The sequence below is a fragment of the Lactuca virosa genome, chromosome 1, assembly GCF_052849685.1.
Source record: "Lactuca virosa cultivar CGN04683 chromosome 1, Lactuca_virosa_CGN04683_v6, whole genome shotgun sequence".
Lineage (NCBI taxonomy): Eukaryota > Viridiplantae > Streptophyta > Magnoliopsida > Asterales > Asteraceae > Lactuca > Lactuca virosa.
In genome coordinates this window covers 78619414-78629839 of record NC_136426.1, presented here as the reverse complement: position 1 = coordinate 78629839, position 10426 = coordinate 78619414, and the positions used below count along the sequence as shown (strand labels likewise).

The 10426-nt window shown below is 35.8% G+C and overlaps 2 long non-coding RNA genes across 2 annotated transcripts; both read right to left on the bottom strand.

The window, feature by feature from the left end:
• Window positions 1–1368: 1368 nt before the first annotated feature.
• Window positions 1369–2505, bottom strand: LOC145105320 (uncharacterized). The gene is made up of 3 exons (XR_013707271.1): window positions 2421–2505; window positions 2245–2329; window positions 1369–1412 (listed from the first exon to the last, which is right to left on the bottom strand). It is a non-coding gene; the product is annotated as an uncharacterized LOC145105320 (long non-coding RNA).
• A 6252-nt stretch (window positions 2506–8757) lies between these two features.
• On the bottom strand, window positions 8758–9915 carry LOC145105314 (uncharacterized). Its single transcript, XR_013707270.1, has 3 exons — window positions 9830–9915; window positions 9654–9738; window positions 8758–8821 (listed from the first exon to the last, which is right to left on the bottom strand). It is a non-coding gene; the product is annotated as an uncharacterized LOC145105314 (long non-coding RNA).
• Between the last annotated feature and the right edge of the window lie 511 nt (window positions 9916–10426).

Sequence of the window (10426 nt, the reverse complement as noted above, 5' to 3'; positions counted from 1 at the left end):
ACAAGTGCCGCGCCTCTAATGGCTCACAAACAAACCTAGCAACCAAGGATTACTATGGAGAGAGAGAAGTAGAGTAGAATTTCGGTCCTTAGCCTTTCTTGGAGTGCCTTGGACGAAATCCAACCCTATAGGGGTTTATATAGGTGATAAGGAAGGTTTAGGATAAGGCAGGTGTATCTTAGATAACCCTAATCCCTTAACTTCCTCCCTAAGGCTGCCAAGACACCCTTAGAGCCCAAGGAAACCCTAGGACACTCTAGATTTCGTTCCCCACCTCTAAGGGAGGTTCTAGAATGCTCAATGCACAACTTTTGAACATTATCACCTTTAGTCCCTACAGTTTCAATTAATTCCTTTAATCCCAAAATTAATTTCAAATTAATTTCTGATTAAATATTAATTAAACAATATGATTTCTAATTAATATATTATATCCATAATACATTAATAAATCATTTATCTTGATTATTAATTTATTAACCAAGCAATAAATTAATAAATCATTCTTCTCTCTCCAACAATTATCCTATGCAATTGTCAGGTTTGAAAGCTGTCACACCCCGATCCTTGTCGGAATCGATCAAGGCGTGATATATTGTTCAAAGTCTCATGACAACTATGTTATAATATGATTAGATTCAATTAAGTACTAAGTATGCAAACAAGATCCACAACATACAAATACAAATCCAAATACGAACAACATTTATTACATCAAATTTAAATAGTCTTGTGGATTTCTAAGGCACAACCTATTTTTCATCAACTTCATTCTTCAAATCTGCATCATGGGTAAAAACAGGTCAACTACGAGAGTTGGTGAGTAATCTAATTTTAGTAGAGAAAATTTGTGAAGTTGAAACATTTATAATTTGAAATTTGTTTTCTTTTGAAGTCGACAAACAATTGTATTTGAGATAACGGTTTATAAATCCAAAATTGATTAACAAATGATAACAACAACAATAAGTCCTCACCCTATATATACATATGTATATATATATAAATATATATAGGATGGAGCATCTAATCATCAAACACACTCAACCACGTGCGATCAATCACCTTAGCGTCCCAAGGCGGGGTGGTCAACCCAATAGCGCTATTATTGTCCATAACGTACCTCAAGAATACGGGCATAGTCATGGAGATTAGACTAAAAATGGTAATGCACTACAAGTACATGTAGCGTAAACAAACTATAGTTATACAATTAATGACTCACGTATAAATGTCCCAACAATGTCTCAATTGTGATAAAACAATAAAATGAAGTTGGAACATATTAGAACCACATGATACACCCCAAAAGTATTGAAAATTATAAAATATGGGGTAGATTACTCACATTAGTCCCAAAACGAAATGCGTGTGTCGTACGATAGACGGTTCGGGTCAAAATGGCGTAGCACCTAATATAATTAATAGTTTTGGTTTAGGAACTGCTAAACGAGAATAGAGTATTAATACAAATTATAGTTTGTTATGTAAATGTATCATAAACTATACCTTTTATAGTTTATCACAACAAGGGTAGTAGTAGTGTTCATAAACTATAATTGTCATAGTTTACCAAATGTTTGTGTATAACGGATGTAAACTTTGTTTATAAAAATTAATTATTTACCATACTTGTGAAGGTAAAAATCCATTTGTTTTCTGATGTATGTCTAATTACCAAGACAAAATGACATATAATGTAATAATATATAATTACATAATGATATACACCTTGCTCAACGAGTTACAAGGCGTAAATGAAATTGATGGTATTTTTCTAGTAATAACGTTTCTGTTACTGTTTTTAGAAAATTTATAGAAAAATCATCAAAGGTCTAAATCAAAAACCGCAAATTCTGAGAGTTTAGAAAGTGTGTCTAGTTTGTTCATAAATTTTCTCATGATTTTTAGTGATCTCCAACTTGTGAGAAAATATTCATATTCACAGACTGGTCCGGTTTTGTTTCTGAAATGATAGACAGATTTGTAAAAATCACCATAAATCGTAGAAAAATCATATGGTGATGTGCAAGTAGTCATTTTAAAGGTATGAACCTGAACTATATGCGTCTGAAACAGTTTTGAAAACTAAAATGTTTAAGTTGACCAAAACAGTCCGTGAATGGAGTTAAACGTTTCTGTTGACGACTGTTAAATGAGTTTAGTTGTGTTTTTGGTGTTTTAACTTGTATTCCCCCCCTTAAAACTTAAGAAAAACATGAAAATATAGGGGTATGAACTCACTTTATGTGTTATTAGAGGATGAATGTTGGAGAAGAGAAGTGTTCAACCCAAGAACACTTAGAAGATGCCTTGACGAATCGAGAACCTAACATGAAGGTGACGATGTTTGTGTAAGATTCTTATGATTTTGAGTAGAAGGATGTGTAATAATCATAAGAAGAATGAATTATACTTACCAAGAGTGGAAGAAAGCTTGATAATCAGCCTTGGAAGTCTTGGAATTGAGAGAGAATGGTGAGAGAATTTGGAGTGTGATCCTTGGAGGAAAATGAGAGAATGAAAGAAGTATGAAGAGAGGGGATGGGTTTTTATACTTAGACAAGGAGTGGGGCTGGTCATGTAGTGGGTATGAGTTGGTCATGTAGTGGGTAAGAGCTGGTCATGTAGTGGGAAAGAGTTGGCCATGTAGTGGGTGTAAGTGGTGGCATGTGTCATAAAGTAAAGTAAAGTCATCTTTCCACCTCAAGCACCTCCCCCACTAATTATTGGTATGAATGGCCTTAAAAACGTGGGCATTACTGAAATATAGAGTTCTAACTGTAAAAATAAAGTTTTTGGTGAAAATCCCGCGTTAAAATGATGAAAAACGGGCCTAAAACGAAGTCGTAGTCGAAAAACCGGAAACATTATGACACGCAAAAATGCATGTCGTCTTCTTTTATGACAGGGGCTTCCTTGATACTCATTGCGTGTCATCAACACGCGCGTCGTAACGTTACGACAGACAAATGTGTGTCGTCTTCCTTTATGACAGGGACTTTGGTCCTGAAGCTTCAGTTTTGGGTCCTTAAGCCTATTTTACCCGTTTTTACCCCGTTTCAAGTGGTTTTTTTGACCCAGTTAATTGTCGGGATGGCCCGAATGATTACAAAAAGTTAAAGGAACTTTTGAGAGAGATTTGGGAGAGATTCGGGAGAGATTTGGGAGAGATTTTAATAGAGAGAGGTTGAGTGAAAGAGATTGTGAGAGGTTTCGTTTGTGATCTTTTTGAGTGTCCAGCTTCGCAACGAAAGGTCCATAAACCCCGTTAAGCCATGATTTAGTGTCTTACACAATCCCGATGATTGTGCAATAGTGTTTTATTGTTTTGGTTCGTTGTTTAGCACTGTTAAGGCTAAGGAAAATCAAACACATGAATTTTTCAAATGATGTTTTCTCATTGAAATAACGAATTGTATAATGTAAACCCTAACATACAAGGGTTAATGGAGTTGACCGGTTTGACTTGTTGACTTTGTTTGACTTTGACTTGACCGAAATTTGCATTTTGACTGGGACTTCAAGAGTTTGGAAAAAGATGTGGAAAACTTCTCGTAGTACAAGTAATTGATTATGGTGAGGAACAACCCGCCTGATGTCACATGACGACCTTGGAAATTTCTTATTGTAACTTGAGCTGAGTCAATTTAAAAGGAGTTTATTGTTTTAGGATGATAGAGTATTCTATGTGTGCTTTTATACTCCCTGTTTTATCCTTGGTATTACCACTATGAATATTTTATAGTTAGCGAGTTCCATCATTACGAATGTTTCAACAAATTTTGACGAAATTTGCATTATAAGTCCTACGAGTTCTTTTATAGTCGCTTGGCGTAAACTAGTCGTATATCATTAAGATTGCAAGGGCATTCATCGTCACCACAGGTTTAATCTATTACGATGACTTGTTGTCACTATAGGTTTTTAACAAGAGCCAACGACATACCTATAGCGACACACAAGTCATAATTTGCATGTGTGAAGACTTGGAGTACTTTCTAATTGGTTCATGTGTAAAGACTTGGAGTATTTTCTAATGAAAAGTGTGCTACTGGGGAAATTGGAAACTGATACGTAGCTTCAAAGTCAAGAATATGCAGTAGGCATGTGATGCATTAAATGCATGAGGCACACAAGTCATAATTTGCAGCAACAGATACGTATATGTGTGTGAATTGAAGAAGAGGGTTACGGCTCAAAGAATATATATTCATTTTCTCTTCATTTGTTAGATACACAATAACCATAACATCATAGACTATATATATTCAATTTCGTTTGTAATTTTCACTAGTTTATATTTCGCGAGTGTTACCGAAATCATTTATCAAATTTTTAGAAGTGCTTAACTTGTTTTGTTGCATTCCTAACAATTTGCTATTAATTACTTCTCCCACTTCACTTATATAAATCATCACATTCTTACTGTGACTTTTAACTTCTCCCTCACAAATGGATCCACCTGCAGATCGTCAAAACCCCATAGATGACCTCGATTGATTTCAGTACTTTGATCATCAAGATCTTTTCAGGTATATATAAACGTCACTCATTACACCATCTTTCGCACAGAAAAGTGATTTTGTCGACATTGATCAAAACATGGTTTGGATTTGTAGGGATCAAAAAGAGTCTTTCGTCGTGTTGGATTTGATTATCTTGAGTTTTTGGATTTTTGCAGTGGTGACATGCTCGACCATCATGATTACGAGTTGTCGGAAAAATTGCATGAAGTGCTCGATCAGAACGTTTCCACAGTACTTAACAAAGATCAAAACATCATTTCTAGAAATGAGTTTCACGATTTTGATCCCCTTGAAGACATAAGCTTATGGGATTGTTGGGAGGATGGTAATTTACCATTGGTTAGTTTCAGTGAAGACTGTAAATCTGGTGGTGAGGCTACATGTAGTTCTAGTGCTGCCACCACTGATCACGGTGGCCGGAAGATGGCAAAGAGATTGAGACCATTGGAGTTTGAAGAGATAGAGAAGTACTTTGAGATGCCGATAATCATAGCAGCAAAGGAACTAGGGATAGGGTTAACAGTGTTGAAGAAAAGATGCAGAGAGCTAAACATAAACAGATGGCCTCATAGAAAACTTAAGAGCCTTCAATCCCTCATTCAAAATGCCAAGGTAAACTACGATAATAACCTTCTATACATTACTCATGCATGTATGCATGCACTTGGTAACCAAAGTAGTTTTGGTATTTTCTAAAATTTTAATTATTAGTTTCTTTATAACATAAACATAGGCCCTAGGCATATGCCACATCAAATCAATTGATTTACTACGATTTCCTGATTTATATTTATATAAACTTAACTCATTGTAATTTTTTTTTGTGAACTCACACGAAAAAATATATTACATCTACCTTAAAAAAAAAAAAAACTAGGAGTTGGGATTAAAGGAGGAGATAGAGACGTTAGAAGGGCAGAAGAAGATGATGGAGAAATTGCCAAATATGGAATTGACAGAAGGAACAAAGAAGCTTAGGCAAACTTGCTTCAAAGCTATTTATAAGAAGAGAGGACTTAACAATCCTTAGTTCTTACCTTTTCTTTTAGCCATTTTGTTATAATTAGTGGATTTTAATCTACATTGTATGTGTTTTTCTCTTGATAGTTTGATACCCTTTTCAGTTTCATTGTGTTTGTCTATTGATTTTTAATGCAGAAAATTTTGTATAATTTGGGTATTATAGTTTGTATTATGTATTTAACTATATTCTAGATTGTCGACACGACTACGCCGACGACTCTATACCAGAGGTCTTTATAAATAGACTTATGAATTTAGTAGGAATAATTTGATTATAATCTTGTCATTTGTTCCATGTCTGATCCACTCCTAAGATTCACTCGACATGCCCCCAGTTATGTGTAATTAAAATTTTATTAGACTGTTGATCCTAATGAGTCTTCCCTAAGTCCACAACCAAACAAGGAACAGGTCCTAAGGCGGACTCACCATTTCTAGGTCAATCATTTCTTAATTACACATAACTTCGAGGTACACCTAAAGAATCTTAGAGTTACCAGTCGTAAATTGTTTGTAATACCAAGTAGTGAGATTCAATGAAATAAAATGCATGCCAATTTCACTGATGAACCTTTTAGTAAATATCCTTACCATTTATATACACATGTATAATTTCGCACTTTAGTGAACTATTCTTGGTGTTTCTGTTAACGTCTTGGAGACGGAGTTATGGTAGTGGGTAGAAGTAGGTTTTGTACGGGCGTTAAGATTTACCCATCATGTTGTTCGTGCAAGAATAGGGGTAGAAGAGATAATTAATAGACGCCTAATCCTATAATTACTTATAGGGGGTGATCCTTATTAGTTACGTCTATAATCACGTAGTGCATACCAGTTATACATAATTTGAGATAGAATAGACCTTCGAATAAATGACTCTACTCTAAGTCCACAACCAAACAAGGAACAGGAAGTAGAGCAATAGTCATAGATTCTGAGTCTATAATATCTTTAATTATGTATAACCTTGGCGTATGCACTCAGTTATCATAGGTCTACTAATAGAGGTCTTTAGTTTTCACATAAGTTGGTTATAGTATCACCAAATACTCCTATAATATTTTTAGGTGTTTAGATTCGATTCTTAAAGTATTCCCTGTAGGATGTAGTTAGGTTGTTAGATTTGTTGCCCATTATGACTATCCCCCAGTATATGCAAGTCACTCCTCGGACAGATATAGTTGATCAGGCTATATCCTTCCCAGACTTGATTCACATATACCAAGGCATACAGCCTCTCCCTTTGCCCGTTTTTCTAGATTCCACCATGTGAGAGCATGACCTTGGAGGCACCCTGTAGCATGACGGACCATCAGGTCCTCAGGACACTCGCTATGGATAAAAGTACTCTCCATTTCTTCAATCCATGTGAGGAGTGCGGTGGCACCCTCGATGCCTTTGAAGTAAGGCGGATTGCAGTTACGAAAGTGCTTGAACGAGCAACGAGGAGTGGTTGCTGGAGCTTGTGGCTGAAGAGAATGAAGTTGGGTTGCAATTGTTGGGATGACGTTTGCTACCTCCTTGGCGATAAGGGCAGCTAGCCTTCAGTTGTTGCGAGCAGCGTATGGGGGTCGTAATGCCATCTACGAGAAACACGCATATGGACTTGTGAGTTATTTGTAAATTGATTATGGAAATAAAGTTTTTAGACATTGTTGGGTAAAATAATTGTAAAACACTTGTTGGGCCATGGTTAGGAGTGTTGGGCACCTTTTGGGCTTTCCATGGTTACTAAATGTGAAACATGTAGCACTTGCGTGGGCCCCCACAAAACTAAGTTTTCACATGTCTTTCCCACTTCTAGGCCCATTAGGGAACTTAATAGTCCAATGAGTTGGCCATTTTGGAGTGTATCCTTTTGGATACGTTTGATAAGGTCGGGTATTTTGATGGCTCAAAAGTAATGTGAATGACGCGCTTTGGCCTATAGGTTTGGGAACTCTCGCCTTTGGTCCCCAGGTAAGCAAACTGGTCCCTCAGTTGATTGGGATGTATACGAATGCTTGCCTAGTCAGGACTTTCGGGCTACCGGCACCTCCCCCTTCCAGTTACTACGCGTCCATTACTATGATCCTACCCAACTAGAGTGGATGACTTTGAATTTCCTATGAGCTCTAAGGAATATATATGTATATACATTTTTTTTAAACCACTTGAATATGTGTGTGATTTTCAGAGAAAGAGGAGAATATTCACCAGTGTATGCACACATATAAGCGTCAGGAGTAATACGTATGCACTTAAGGGAGCAATTAACACACAAAGGTATTCCTAGGATTTTCTAAGTGTGAATTGCATGAAGTTGTGTGTGCATTTTATAAACTAGCATACGAGAGGACCCTAGAGGCTATAGACTAGGTCAAGGCAATTAACCTAATTCACTATAGTCAAGGGCTCTGATACCAATCTGTCACACCCCGATCCTTGTCGGAATCGATCAAGGCGTGATATATTGTTCAAAGTCTCATGACAACTATGTTATAATATGATTAGATTCAATTAAGTACTAAGTATGCAAACAAGATCCACAACATACTAATACAAATCCAAATACGAACAACATTTATTACATCAAATTTAAATAGTCTTGTGGATTTCTAAGGCACAACCTATTTTTCATCAACTTCATTCTTCAAATCTGCATCATGGGTAAAAACAGGTCAACTACGAGAGTTGGTGAGTAATCTAATTTTAGTAGAGAAAATTTGTGAAGTTGAAACATTTATAATTTGAAATTTGTTTTCTTTTGAAGTCGACAAACAATTGTATTTGAGATAACGGTTTATAAATCCAAAATTGATTAACAAATGATAACAACAACAATAAGTCCTCACCCTATATATACATATGTATATATATATAAATATATATAGGATGGAGCATCTAATCATCAAACACACTCAACCACGTGCGATCAATCACCTTAGCGTCCCAAGGCGGGGTGGTCAACCCAATAGCGCTATTATTGTCCATAACGTACCTCAAGAATACGGGCATAGTCATGGAGATTAGACTAAAAATGGTAATGCACTACAAGTACATGTAGCGTAAACAAACTATAGTTATACAATTAATGACTCACGTATAAATGTCCCAACAATGTCTCAATTGTGATAAAACAATAAAATGAAGTTGGAACATATTAGAACCACATGATACACCCCAAAAGTATTGAAAATTATAAAATATGGGGTAGATTACTCACATTAGTCCCAAAACGAAATGCGTGTGTCGTACGATAGACGGTTCGGGTCAAAATGGCGTAGCACCTAATATAATTAATAGTTTTGGTTTAGGAACTGCTAAACGAGAATAGAGTATTAATACAAATTATAGTTTGTTATGTAAATGTATCATAAATTATACCTTTTATAGTTTATCACAACAAGGGTAGTAGTAGTGTTCATAAACTATAATTGTCATAGTTTACCAAATGTTTGTGTATAACGGATGTAAACTTTGTTTATAAAAATTAATTATTTACCATACTTGTGAAGGTAAAAATCCATTTGTTTTCTGATGTATGTCTAATTACCAAGACAAAATGACATATAATGTAATAATATATGATTACATAATGATATACACCTTGCTCAACGAGTTACAAGGCGTAAATGAAATTGATGGTATTTTTCTAGTAATAACGTTTCTGTTACTGTTCTTAGAAAATTTATAGAAAAATCATCAAAGGTCTAAATCACAAACCGCAAATTCTGAGAGTTTAGAAAGTGTGTCTAGTTTGTTCATAAATTTTCTCATGATTTTTAGTGATCTCCAACTTGTGAGAAAATATTCATATTCACAGACTGGTCCGGTTTTGTTTCTGAAATGATAGACAGTTTTGTAAAAATCACCATAAATCGTAGAAAAATCATATGGTGATGTGCAAGTAGTCATTTTAAAGGTATGAACCTGAACTATATGCGTCTGAAACAGTTTTAAAAACTAAAATGTTTAAGTTGACCAAAACAGTTCGTGAATGGAGTTAAACGTTTCTGTTGAAGACTGTTAAATGAGTTTAGTTGTGTTTTTGGTGTTTTAACTTGTATTCCCCCCCTTAAAACTTAAGAAAAACATGAAAATACAGGGGTATGAACTCACATTATGTGTTATTAGAGGATGAATGTTGGAGAAGAGAAGTGTTCAACCCAAGAACACTTAGAAGATGCCTTGACGAATCGAGAACCTAACATGAAGGTGACGATGTTTGTGTAAGATTCTTATGATTTTGAGTAGAAGGATGTGTAATAATCATAAGAAGAATGAATTATACTTACCAAGAGTGGAAGAAAGCTTGATAATCAGCCTTGGAAGTCTTGGAATTGAGAGAGAATGGTGAGAGAATTTGGAGTGTGATCCTTGGAGGAAAATGAGAGAATGAAAGAAGTATGAAGAGAGGGGATGGGTTTTTATACTTAGACAAGGAGTGGGGCTGGTCATGTAGTGGGTATGAGTTGGTCATGTAGTGGGTAAGAGCTGGTCATGTAGTGGGAAAGAGTTGGCCATGTAGTGGGTGTAAGTGGTGGCATGTGTCATAAAGTAAAGTAAAGTCATCTTTCCACCTCAAGCACCTCCCCCACTAATTATTGGTATGAATGGCCCTAAAAACGTGGGGATTACTGAAATATAGAGTTCTAACTATAAAAATAAAGTTTTTGGTGAAAATCCCGCGTTAAAATGATGAAAAACGGGCCTAAAACGAAGTCGTAGTCGAAAAACCGGAAAAATTATGACACGCAAAAATGCATGTCGTCTTCTTTTATGACAGGGGCTTCCTTGATACTCATTGCGTGTCATCAACACGCGCGTCGTAAGGTTACGACAGACAAATGTGTGTCGTCTTCCTTTATGACAGGGACTTTGGTCCTGAAGCT